This window comes from Lathamus discolor, chromosome 3 (assembly GCF_037157495.1).
Source record: "Lathamus discolor isolate bLatDis1 chromosome 3, bLatDis1.hap1, whole genome shotgun sequence".
In the NCBI taxonomy this organism is placed as follows: domain Eukaryota; kingdom Metazoa; phylum Chordata; class Aves; order Psittaciformes; family Psittacidae; genus Lathamus; species Lathamus discolor.
The window spans coordinates 93,776,576-93,790,828 of record NC_088886.1 but is presented as its reverse complement, the minus strand read 5'-3'; the positions used below and the strand labels follow the sequence as shown (position 1 = coordinate 93,790,828).

Here is a 14,253-nt window from a genome sequence, read left to right as displayed (position 1 = left end):
TCAACTTGCATTCTTCCAGATTATCTTTGCCAAGTGTTATTAATAGACGGATAAGTCTTGAGCCAAAATGGTGAGCTGATCCAACAAAACCGAAATAACTACCGCACCAAACCATTTAAGTCCAGTGCCCCTATGACAGTTTTCAGTCTTAGCAGAAAATACATACTTGTGTACCTATATGATCTGCCAATTTGGAGGAAGCACAAGAATTTGAAGTGGGTACAATTGATTATAACAACAGTAAGTTGAGGTTAATAAAATGTGATAAGCTGAAAAGCACAACTCCTCAGGCTGCTTCACTGCAAAAACATAAGGCTGACCGGGTTAGCCTTAGCTGATGTTGACAGAAAAACTGAATCATGGTCCTGACAATTGGGTGCGGGCAAGGTTAGCCACTTTGACAATTTACTTACAATTGAATTCCTTCTTGTACATCACACAGGCAATGACATTTGCTAGCCCGGCTGTCGAGAAGGAGTATAGGGTTCAAAGATATCATGCAGTGTTTTCCTAAACCAGCATGTGATTAACAAAGCCTATGCTCATATGAAAAAAGGAGTCTGCATGCTGCCACTCTAAAGTGATGCGCTTACAATGAACTGCAACACAATCAAGAAAGCCTCAAATGGGACTGTGACAAAGAAAAAACACCAAAATAAGAGAAAGAAGGGAGCAATAAGGGAGCAGAGAATAAGTAAATGGGCTAAAAATTATGTACTGTATCCAAATTACTTCTTTAACCTCAGGTTTTTGGTCATTCAGTTGAAATCGGAAGTTACACTGATCTGTCCTAAGGGGATTTCTTTAATGTCCCAGTGCAGCAGGACATTAACATCTGTGTTAAACTATTGTTTAGCCAGGAAACTGGACACCAGTACATGAAATAACAACTATTCCAGTTAAGTAGTGTTTCCTTATGTGGGAGATTTTGAGAGAATTCATCTTAATTTCTGTGCTGGAGCACCCATGCATAGCACATGTGGTTTGAAAGACCTGGCCCTTCTACAAGAAAGGATAAATGATTGCACATTTGTTAAAAAGTATCTCATCTTCGGATTTTCCTGTTAGAGTGTCATCTTTTAGTCTGGTCTGCTGCCCGGCTGCATGAATAATGGTAGCTAGCATACAATCATAGATTTTCCTGCAGTTGACCTCTAATCTAAGGGTGTCTGAAAGTGCCAATGAACAACAGCAATCTCAATTTTCTTCTCCTATCAACCAAACCTCAGAAAAACTCCTGAGCAGATTCTTTCAGCAAGGACTGTGCCTACAGCCCCCTAAGAACCAGCCTCTCACAATAACATCCTTTCAAGAATTAAGGCCCTTCCAGTAAAAAAGATAATAAACCTCAAAACACGCGTTTGGAGACTACAGTTTGGTGTTTGCAAAATGGTGAGAAACGTGAGGCAGGCCTTGAATGCCAGGGACAGTTCAAAGTAAATTAACCAGATAAAAGCGATGAGAACCTTTTAGTATCTATTCACAATAACAGTGAGAACAGGAAACAAGCAGAACCCATCTGTGCAGCCCTAGGGCACCTCATACTGAGCTTCACATCTCTAATAAAGTAGTCAGGTTAAAATCTAAGTGGCTGTAACATGTGGAGACTGGTTACAACGGCCAGCCGGGGCGTTCCCTGATGCAGGTGATAATCAGTATGATAATCACTATATTTACAGGCTTTCCATTTTATATCTGACATTGGAAATCATGAAGAAGGAGGGATTAAGGAAATAAACAACCTACACAGAAGCTTTACTGCTCCCAGGAGAATGCAGCATTTTCATTCATGCGTGACATGCGACAACAGCAAGGCAAAACAGCGACAGAACAGAATTTTCTTAGGAGGCTTCATTTCACATGAGGAGTTCTTTCAGTTTTGATAAACTTTAGACATTATTCATTCATTACTCCAACTCAGCATTTTCAGAGCTATTTTCCATTATTGCCTACAACAGAACATCTCATTTCATAAAACCCTCTCCCCCCACCTTTTTGCTCTTTTTGCCCAAGAGTACTAAACGTTATTTTGTACTAAACATTATTTCATACCAAATATATTCAAAACTCTCACTCCTTTTCCTACTTATTCTAGATAATCTTTTTACTGACCATGACAGTGAATTTATTGCCATACCACCTAAGGCAGAAATGGGATTTGTTATTAGTTATGAAACATTATTTGGCTCATGCAGAAAAAACAATAAAAATCCTAAGTACAGTCACGCTGAAAAAACCCTGTGTACAGCGTTACTTAATGGGAGTAACACAATGTCACCAAAGTTAACACACACCCTCTCTTTGTACAATAGTAAGCAGTTTACACAGGAAAGCGAGATACATTAAAGAGATAACAATAAAAAAAGACAACTTCCGTTAGTACTGGCCTTGCTGTTATGTTAGAACTCACTTGCTGAAAACTATTTCCATTTTTGCATGTATTTTATTGCTGTTGGAGTCCCCACATTTGGTAAACGGAGCTATAATCTACACTGGGGCTGATTTTAACAGGACTTGTTAAAATTCTGAGCCCTTTTATCACCAGCAATACAAAGTATTTGTTTACAAGTAAACAGCAACATACCCTCCAAACATAGAATCTATTAGCATCTGCAGTCCTAGGAGTATTCGCTAGCCCCCTGTGTTGTAAGAATTTTACGATTATAGAGTTAAGATGCAATAACTGCACATTCAGTTTGCCATAACACACATAAGGCACGCTATATATTTAACATTTTTGTTGGTACCAAGATTCTATGATGACTTGATCAAATTATAGCCAAAATGGTACCTACATGCATATTGGGCTAAAATTAATTCATGTAGGCCAACATAAACCTCACGCAGTTGCACTGAACAGCATTTAAAACCCTGTATTGCCAAAATTAGCTGACAAAGACTGTTTCAAAAGCCTCAACAACAGTATTATCTACAATATGCATTTTAACCTTTATATGGAGAAAAGGAGCACTGTAAACTAAATTTGCATTTCATTGCTGAAATCAACATTATCTCATAAAGAAATGATAAAACAGCAGGACAGCAATGATACCCTTGCACACTGAATGCATTTCCCGTAATTACACAAGAAAGCAAATGCAGAGGACACTGAAGCTAATCCCTCCCCTGCCATCCTTCTTGATAGAGGAAACATCTCACAGAATAACCTAATCTCACATATTACAGTAGTACCTTGTGCAATTCTCCAAGTCTCTATTTTTCCCTGGGGAGTGGGAACCAGAAGAAAAAAAACCCAATAAAACAATGCCTGGGTTTGATTCACTTTTTTTAATTGGGAGATTAGTGCCAGGGTTTGAGGAAGTTCTGACTGCAATAACTGCAAACTTCCTGATTTGCCCAATATAATCCCCAAGTAAGTCCTATTCACATAGGAATATCATCCTCTTCCTCTGTGACTCAGTGGGTACAGCCCAACCCATGAATCAGTGTAATCTTACACCAGCACACGTAAGTACAGCATGTATAACTGCAGAGAAAGATCCTTACGGTACAGTGCAGTGCACAGTGCGCAACGAAAAGAAAGGAATAAAAAAGCAAATTTGAATGGACTTACTCACTGAGGAGCTGTAAATGACTATGAGGACCATCCACTTAGTGTCTGCATTTGATGGAACCATTCCTGCTGGTACCAACCATGTTTGATTATAACTTGAATAGTACTTCCACCACTATGCCTTACAAGACATTTCAAACTGCTGAATCTAACTGCGAAACCTTCTAAAAATCAACCTTAAACATTTCCTTCCTTGCATACAGCTCAGAAGTACGAACTGCTAGTTTTCATCCATTTATATTGTTTCATTCAACACATTAAAGGCTACGATTATCTCACTCAGATAATTCCCTTTTTCTTCAGTATAATTATTTAGTACTATCCATCCCACTCATGAGTTCATCCCCAATCCTGGTATAACTTTGTGTTCTTTGTATCCTCTCTTGATTTTCTACAGATTGTCTTCTTGGCAGCAACAAAGCTAGTTTCACAGATCTCCTCTAACATTGAAATCCTGTTATCTAAATCAAATGGGTGGCAACAAAGTATATGAGCAAATGGGGATATAGTGAAGACTTTCATGCTAGTGATGCACACTGGCACCTACAACTCTGTTCTACAAAAGACTGACTCAAATAATCAAAGTTGTTTCATATTGGCAATTCTTTCTTAGAGACAGGTGCTGAAGATTGGTATTTGTGGAATAAGACATTTTTATTCATGGTTTCCTAAAAGACAGTTTACTTGTAAAAATTTCTAAACCCAACAACCAACCAACCAACCATAGAATCATAGAATAGTCAGGGTTGGAAAGGACCTTAACATCATCTAGTTCCAACCCCCCTGCCATGGACAGGGACACCTCACACTAAACCATCTAATGCAAGGCTTCATCCAGCCTGGCCTTGAACACCACCAGGGGTGGAGCACTCACAACCCCCCTGGGCAACCGATTACAGTGCCTCACCACCCTAACAGGAAAGAATTTCCTCCTTATATCCAATCTAAACTTCCCCTGTTTAAGTTTTAACCCATTACCCCTTGTCCTGTCACTACAGTCCCTGACAAAGAGTCCCTCCCCAGCATCCCTATAGGCCCCCTTCAGGTACTGGAAGGCTGCTATTAGGTCCCCATGCAGCCTTCTCTTCTCCAGGCTGAACAGCCCCAACTTCCTCAGCCTGTCTTCATACAGGAGGTGCTCCAGTCCCCTGATCATCCTCGTGGCCCTCCTCTGGACTTGTTCCAGCATTTCCATGTCCTTTTTATGTTGAGGACACCAGAACTGCACACAATACTCCAGGTGAGGTCTCACAAGAGCAGAGCAGAGGGGCAGGATCACCTCCTTCGACCTGCTGGTCACACTCCTTTTGATGCAGCCCAGGATACGGTTGGCTTTCTGGGCTGCGAGCGCACACTGAAGCCGGCTCATGTTCATTTTCTCATCGACCAGCACCCCCAAGTCCTTCTCTGCAGGGCTGCTCTGAATCTCTTCTTTGCCCAGTCTGTAGCTGTGCCTGGGATTGCTCCGACCCAGGTGTAGGACCTTGCACTTGTCATGGTTGAACTTCATAAGGTTGGCATCAGCCCACCTCAGAAGCGTGTCGAGGTCCCTCTGGATGGCATCCCTTCCCTCCAGCGTATCAACCGAACCACACAGCTTGGTGTCATCAGCAAACTTGCTGAGGGCGCACTCAATCCCACTGTCCGTGTCAGTGACAAAGATGTTGAACAAGACCGGTCCCAACACCGATCCCTGAGGGACAGCACTCGTTACTGGTCTCCAGCCGGACACTGAGCCATTGACCACAACTCTTTGTATGTGGCCATCCAGCCAGTTCTTTATCCACCGAGTGATCCACCTATCAAACTGATGTCTCTCCAATTTAGAGACAAGGATGTCGTGTGGGACAGCGTCGAACGCTTTGCAAAAGTCCAGGTAGATGACATCAACTGCTCTACCCTAGCCACCGCCAGGGCAGCCAGAGCAGAGCTCCCAGACCAGGCCCTGGTCATACGACAGGTGCTCGCCTGCCCGGGCAAGGTGCCTCCTCCCGCCTGCTCTGGTCGCTCGCGCTCCCTGGGTCAGGTTTTTACCCACTCAGGGCTGGTGCCGCTGCTCCTGGCTCCGCCCCCTGTGAGTCCCGGCTCGCGTCCGCGTTGCTGCCGGCTCCTGGGCAGGTCCTGTCGAGGACTCGAGGCTCCCTCAGTAGCTCTGGCCGCTCTGAGTTGAGGCTCCTGGGCGCTGATCTCTCCCCGGCTCCGGTGTTAAAGGTGTCCTCTCTCGAGCTACTCACCTCAGCAAATTCAGCCATTTATGTATTATCGGTCTCACTGCACTACAGAAACATGAAATTTTTCTGCTTTATTATAATTATGAACACTCACAGTTCATCTTTCCTTAGGGAGGTGTATCTGTCCTTCTATCTATCTACCTGTACCTTCTCTCATCTTTCTATGTCCCTATCAAAGGGTTTTCTTATCAAATTCTGTGCTTTAAGAGCTATACCCTTAGCTTTATATACTCCATAGGTACTGAGAACCTCTGATTGCAGCAGTATCTGTTGCACCCAGTAATTCTGAATACAGGCCAATAAAAGACATATTCTTTAGTTAAAACCTCCTTTTTTTGGTCAGGAGATAAGTCACGAAGAATGATTTATCAAGATCACCATGTGACCTGCTTTTGGTATTTCCTTCATAAACCACTCATCACAGCACAGGAGCTAAGCTTGTTTTTAAGGAGGAGGGATATTAAGCTGTGCTATGTTTCCTACCTTTCCAGCTCCAGCCCAGTTTACACTAAATATGATGCTGGCAATGCGGCTTAAGGCACAGACAGGATAATAGATTTTCAATTGCTGCCTTTGAATTATAATAAAGATGTCATACATACATCTACCAACTTCATGACACATTTATTGGGGTGGTGTTGTATCAAATCCAGGAATTCAATGCATCCCACAAACGTGCAGTAGTACAACCTGTCTTTATACCCCTCTTTCCTGTGTATGTTACACAGGCAAGCTAAGTTTTACCTGATTTTATTGCCTGTGCCAATTTTAATTGAGAAAATAGATGCATATATACACATACACATATGTGTAAGAGCAGATCCACAGTTCTTAAAATGATGAATTAACAGCATGCAAGAACTATGATTACTTTCATGTTATGTAAATACTGGTGGTGTCAAAGCTGTGGTAATGATAATGACTTACGTAAAGTATCAGAGGTAGAAACCGCTGAAGACTATCTGATGATCAGTTGAAAATATGATTTCAACAAATGGCTGCTATTATTCTGTTATTTGAAATGAATGGATGGAAAGTCTACAGGACATAGTTCCAGCTGGATCACTAACCTTTAATGCCAACAGTACATTTATTATGGTTAGTGGTAAGATACATATGTTCTTCTTCAATTCAGCTTAAATAGTTATCAGCAGTTACTCAAAACACTGTAGATTGTCCTATCCAGCCTTTAATGTCATGGTAGTCTGATTTAGACAGACATTACTTGAAGGTCAACTATTACCACATTTCCCTGTGTAAAAGCAATACAAGCTTATATGACCATATTAAAAAATGGCCATTTATGAAGTAATTCAGGGCTCAGGAGGCAAATGTGATTTTATCCTTTTCCTTTCTCCTTTTCTTCCCTGCAGAGTCAGTTGCTTTAATGTGGGTCATACGACAGTTTGAAAAACATAAGCCAAAAGAACCACCCAGCATGTTTACTGAAACAAATGTCTATCTGGTGAAATTCTGCTACAGCTGATAAAGTCTGGGCTATACTTGGGGATAATGCTTCAGTATTATTTTCATTTATGTATACATGGATGTAATGCTTCAGTATTATTTTAGTTTGACGGGCACAGAAGACTAATCCTTGATTTGGTTAGTGGTGTACATCAGTTCACATTTCAGAGAAGATCAGTAAAAGTGGTCACAGAATGGACAGCCCCTGCACGCGGCTTGAGAATCAACACTGAGAATCAGCAGTATCTGAGCAAGTACCTACCCATTGCTGATTGTAACTGAAGAATGCACAGCTGGCATCAACTGGATGGGCATAAAGGAACCCTGAAGTGGTTTTTTTCCTCTTTACTTTTCCCATGAGCTGTGCCAGACCCCCAAATTGCTTTTTTTCATAAAGGACAGCAAGAGTTCATATCGTATCCTAAGATACTATTCCAGCTTGCTCTGGTAGTACTAAAGATATTGGTAAATAAATTTACACTGCCTTGATCCAGTAGGTGAAACTATAAAATAATAATAGTCAGTTCAAGTGAATAATCAGAACAAGCACAAATACCGTATGGGGTTAAAGTTGCAATGTTCAGAGGAGGTTCTGGCAGAGTACCAGAGGGCTTTGTCTGAAAAAGCCTAGTGTGAAAAGAATTGAGAAAGAAACATATTTCCTGTCCTGCTTGGGTTCACCCTGAGGCATCTATATCATGTACAATTCATTAATATTCAAGTTATTTATTCTCCTATTCAGGTTATTACCAGAACTATGGCTCCTGCTAGAATCTTCCATGGAAAAAATCACCCTGAGTCACAGCTTAATGCCATTACAGGGTCTGCAACAGCTGCAGCAGTGAAATGCCTCTGAGCCATTTTGAAATTTTATGATGGATAAAGCGCTATTACTTATATCTCTACCTTACATTCCTACCTAAAGGACTGAACTACCTATGACTCTGCATGTGTGTGTCTCCTCATACATTATAAGCTTCAAATTAGTGAATGATACTCTCTTACACAGCATCTCTATTCAAATGCATCTCTATTTTAAAAATAAATTCATAATGATTAAAAGAGAGAGAGAAATAAAAAGGACCCCTTACTTATCACTGAATCAGAACATAAGAAAAATAAAAACAAATATCTTAAAATTAATTTAATAGCTATAAGACTTTTACACACATAGAAAAAGGTAAAAGATGTGTGGGGTCTTTTGAAGTCTTTAATACTGCTCATTGGATGCTCTTAGTGCTAACTTTCTGCCTGAAGGATGACAAACAGAAATAAAAGATTACATCATTTTCAACAAGGACTTCCATGATTGCAACCACTCAGACCGGCCTGAAATCACTGACAAGATATTCTCATCTAGCAATTTCAGATGAAAAGAATAATCAGATACTGTGCTAAAAGTGCTGAGATCCAGCAAAACTTGTTTCTAGTCCAGCTGAAAGGTTAACACATTTTTAGCGCTGAAATTGAGTTGGTTTATATACTTTATTTGGTATGATGTCATGCACAGCCATTTAGAATTATAACTAAGGCTATAGTATTGGGAACCCCATAAAGAGCAATCATTGCATAACACTTCATGTGCTAGGCTTGCACTGCTTGTTAACTCCAGCAAGAAAATAAAATTGCTCACTGCAACCTCCAGTAATAACACTAACTTTTTAACTGATCTTAGTATTACACATTTTACCCTTTCAGTGAAGTTTTAACCTATTTGACTTAAAGATTCTTGAGTTTGTTGTGCTATTTAATACTAATTTGATGATGCATTTATCTGTGCTCAAGATATGAATATTCAAGATACAATTTTTTTCTGGTATTTTCAGTTTTAGCTACTGCAGCTACTCTGTGGAAGGAAAAACGTAGTTCGCAGTCTGTATTTGTGACTCTCACAATATGTCATTGCATGAAAAAACCAAATTTCAATCTGACCACAGTTAGGTCACGGTGGTCCTGACTGAAGAACATGAGTTTATCTAATTCCAGATGTGACTAAGGCACTATTCTTAATCTTGGAGAAGTTGCTAACTTCTTGCACAATTTTTTTAAAAAACCCTACAAAAGTTAGAATTTACCTGCTTCTGACCATTGAGTGTTTGAGGATGAGTGGTTTTTTGTTTCTCTTCTAAGAGAAGCCAACCTGAACCTGAGATAGGTTAAGACAGACCAGAGACTGAAAGAAAAATCCAAGTAGTGAAATTAGAGGGATTGCAAACTCCAACATGTTTTAAAGATCTATGAAAAAAATCATAGAGTGATTGAAGTTGGAAGGGGCTTCTGAACATCATCTAGTCCAACTCCACTCCTCAAGAAGCATCAGCTGGAACAGTTCATCCAGGACCACTGCATTTTGAGTATCTCCAAAGATGGAGATTCCACAGCCTCTCTGGAAGATCTGTTCCAGCATTTGACCACCCTCACAGTAAAGGTTTTTTCTTATGCTGAAGTGCTAGTTGAATTTGTGCATGTTGCCTCTTCTCAAGTCATCTATGTGGACTTGTGCAAAGTGTTTGACACTGTCCAAACAACATCCTTGCATCTAAATTGAAGAGACATCAGTTTGATACGTGGACCACTCAGTGGATAAAGAACTGGCTGGATGGCCACACACAAAGAGTTGTGGTCAACGGATCAATGTCCGGCTGGAGACCAGTAACGAGTGGTGTCCCTCAGGGATTGGTGTTGGGACCGGTCTTGTTTAACATCTTCGTCGCTGACATGGACAGTGGGATTGAGTGTGCCCTCAGCAAGTTTGTGTGGTCACCAAGCTGTGTGGTCCGGTTGATACGCTGGAGGGAAGGGATGCCATCCAGAGGAACCTTGACACGCTTGTGAGGTGGGCAGATGCCAGCCTTATGAAGTTCAACCATGACAAGTGCAAGGTCCTACACCTGGGTCGGAGCAATCCCAGGCACAGCTACAGACTGGGCAAAGAAGAGATTCAGAGCAGCCCTGCAGAGAAGGACTTGGGGGTGCTGGTCAATGAGAAAACGAACATGAGCCGGCTTCAGTGTGCGCTCGCAGCCCAGAAAGCCAACCGTATCCTGGGCTGCATCAAAAGGAGCGTGACCAGCAGGTCGAAGGAGGTGATCCTGCCCCTCTGCTCTGTTCTTGTGAGACCTCACCTGGAGTATTGTGTGCAGTTCTGGTGTCCTCAACATAAAAAGGACATGGAACTGTTGGAACAAGTCCAGAGGAGGGCCACGAGGATGATCAGGGGACTGGAGCACCTCCCGTATGAAGATAGGCTGAGGAAGTCGGGGCTGTTCAGCCTGGAGAAGAGAAGGCTGCGTGGAGACCTAATAGCAGCCTTCCAGTACCTGAAGGGGCCTATATTGATGCTGGAGAGGGACTCTTAGTGGCAGGACAAGGGTAATGGGTTTAAATTTAAACAGGGGAATTTCAGGCCAGACATAAGGAAGAACTTTTTCCTGTTATGGTGGTGAGGCACTGGAATGGGTTGCCCAAGGAAGCTGTGAATGCTCCATCCCTGGCAGTGTTCAAGGCTGGGCTGGACAAAGCCCTGGGTGACATGGTTTAGTGTGAGGTGTCCCTGCCCATGGCAGGGGGCTGGAACCAGATGGTCCTTTCCAACCCAAACCATTCTATGATTCTATGATTCTTGTCACTAGACACTACTGTGAAGAGCCTGGCTCCATCTTATTTACTCCCTCCCATTAGGTATTGATATGCCTTGATAAGATCTCCCTGAGCCGCCTCTTCTTAAGGCTTTCAGTCTCCCCATATGACAGATGCTCCAAACCCTCAGTCATCTTTATGAGCCTTCACTGGTATCACTTCAGCAAGTCTATGTCTTTCTCATGCTGGAAAGCCCAGAACTGGACCCAGAACTTCAGATGTGTCTCACTGATTCTGAGTAGAGGGGAAGGATCATCAGCATCTACTGGCTGGCAATGTCCTTCCTAATGCAGCCAAGGATGCTGTTGGCCACCTTTCCTGTGAAAGCACACTGCTGGCTCAAATCCATAGCTTTTTTTCAGCCGGAGTCCTGAGGTCTTTTTTTGCAGAGCTGCTGTCCGCCCAGTTGTTTCCCAGCCTGTCCTGGGATCAGCATTCCTCCCCAGGTAAAAGAACCTTGCATTTTCATTTGTTGAACTTAATGAGATTCCCATCCACCCAGTTCTCCACTCTGTCAAGGCCTTTGAAATTTGGTATTACTTTAATATAGTAGCTACTGACTGCAAGCATGGGATAAAATCCACACCGGGCCTAGGCAGACAGGGAAAGACTTTTTCAAAGACTTACTGATATGTGCAGAAGTGTCAGATGACAATTGGGATGGAAAAGAAACAGCTAAAGAAACCAAACAAATAACTACAGCCACACAGCAGGTGAGGATTGTCACGAACTACAAATGAATCAGAACAAGCTGCTCTGGCAAATAAGCAATATCTCTCAGACTTGGAAAAACCCTTCAACCAGCTGGCCAAAGGACTGCTAGTATCAGTACAGCACACCAAAGACAAAGAAAAACATGGAAGTCCATTAACATCTTGACCACTGAACTTCATGTGGGTTATAATATGCTTGGCAGCAGATATTCAAATTATCTATAACCAATTGCTTCATGCATTCAAATCACTCTCATTTCATTATAATTGCTTTTTCCTTTAAAAGTTGGCTTAGGTAAAAAGATCATAACTATGCTATCTGTTGGTTTTGTTCCTATGATTTCAGAGATGAAAGTGATTTTTTTTTCAAGAAGTGGGGTTCAGAATTCCTAGGACAGAAGGCAAACTACAAGCTTTCTCAGCATTCCTTTCTACTTTCAAGACACCACATTCATAAAAAAAAAAACCAAACAAAAACCCAAACACGATAGAGTAAGATGCAGAAAAGAACATAAAATGATGTATGAATATGCATGAATTCCTACAGAAAAAAAATATCAAAATTAAATGATGTAATTATGGCAAATTACATTCCTGCATCAAAGATCAGTAATCTTTTACCTAATACATAACAGCATAATTATGACAACAACTTATTTGTTGAAAGTGCATAGTTTAGCAATACACCATTACATGGATAAATGTATGCAAACCCCCCTCTTTCACTGTGATTATTTGCTCTAAGATCATAGAATAGTTAGGGTTGGAAAGGACCTTAAGATCATCTAGTTCCAACCCCCCTGCCACAGGCAGGGACACCTCACACTAAACCATCCCACACAAGGCTTCATCCAACCTGGCCTTGAACATTGCCAGGGATGGAGCACTCACAACTTCCTTGGGCAACCCATTCGAGTGTCTCACCACCTTATATCCAATCTAAACTTCCCCTGTTTAAGTTTTAACCCATTACCCCTTTTCCTATCACTATAGTCCCTAATGAAGAGTCCCTCCCCAGCATCCCTATAGGCCCCTTTCAGATACTGGAAGGCTGCTATCAGGTCCCCACGCAGCCTTCTCTTCTCCAGGATGAACAGCCCCAACTTCCTCAGCCTGTCTTCATACTCCAGTCCCCTGATCATCCTCGTGGCCCTCCTCTGGACTTGTTCCAACAGTTCCATGTACTTTTTATGTTGAGGATATCAGAACTGTATACCATACTCCAAGTGAGGTCTCAGATGCACTGGATATGCAGCAGTAATAGTGATAAGAAGCTGAATCCATACGGGTTTTGTCTGTCAGGCATCTGCCTTCCCTGTTACATCAACTTTATGTTCATATTCACACAAACACACAAGACTTTCCCAAATGCATATACAACTCGACAAACCAAAGGCGATCTCCCTCTCTTAAATCTGTATTTCTGTCTTCTATGTGCACCCAATTCTCGTAACCATTCCTGGTAAAATCAGTGGTTTTCACAAGTATTTTTATTCACTATACCTCTAACTAGGGAAAAAAACCAAGCCATGCCTGCAACAGAATCACAGCCACTAAAATACTGGCACTTTCAAGTTTTGTGAGTACTTGAAGGTTATGAAGACATACAGCTATTGTTTGAGATGTACTGGTAAAATCACCATTCATGTTTAAATAGCACTGAGGTATCTTCATGTTACTGTGAAGTAATTTTACCTTGTTAATATAGTAACTATCAACACAGCAATGAATGATTATCTATTCTCTCAAAAATATCATTTGATACATTCACTAGTTATAAAATTTTAAAGTTCAAATACATTTTTCTTACAGTGCTACGACTGAGGTGGCGGTACTATTTGCTATGTGCTATTGTTCTTCAGTTTGTAAATTCACACAGACAACTTTTAAAGCCAAGCAGAAAAATAAAATCTGGACTCAGTCCAGACACAAGGGAAATGAAAGATTTGGTCTACATTTGAATAAAAAAACCCCTCTGACTTTCAACTGTGCTCTTTTTACAAAAGCAGTTCTCTAAATCTCTGCTAAAGCAAGGACACTGTCCTAGTGTCACCAGTCTCCAGTTGTATATTCTAAAGGATCATAAAAATGTATAATAGATTTCAAGCAATCACATTTTGTACATAGGCAAATAAAAACCTTACCATCTCTGACTCTACCACATGCACATTCTCCACATACTCCTAGACTTGGAGAAGATTTTTTAATCCTCAGCTATAGCTCCGAACAGTTACCATTTAACCTCTACTTCTGTTTCTTTAAAGTGCTACATTTATTTTAGGACTTGTCTCACAACTAATTTTTAATTACTCGGATAACAGATTGACATTATATTTCAATATACATTTATATACATGTTAACCATCACTATTTCTTAGGATATGTTAGCAAATTGCAAATGAACCTGAAATTGCACCTGATACATTTCTTATTTTATTACACGACAAATGGAAGACTGCAAATTATTCTGAAGCTGAAATTAGTAGTCACAGTAATAGTAGTAGTAATTCAGTTTTGGACAAGTTATTTTTAGCTAAGTACTTGCTCAAGCCCTTCACTACAGATTTCTCACACCTCCTGAGTGCTTAGAAGTGTAAATAATCTTTTTTTTTTTCCCTCTGCCTGTAGC

At 41.1% G+C, this 14,253-nt stretch overlaps 1 protein-coding gene across 3 annotated transcripts in view; it reads right to left on the bottom strand.

Moving 5' to 3' along the window:
* The window catches only part of ADK (adenosine kinase), a 301,741-nt gene that overhangs the window by 48,824 nt on the left and 238,664 nt on the right, over window positions 1-14,253 (bottom strand). The gene's annotated exons all lie outside the window — the stretch shown is intronic.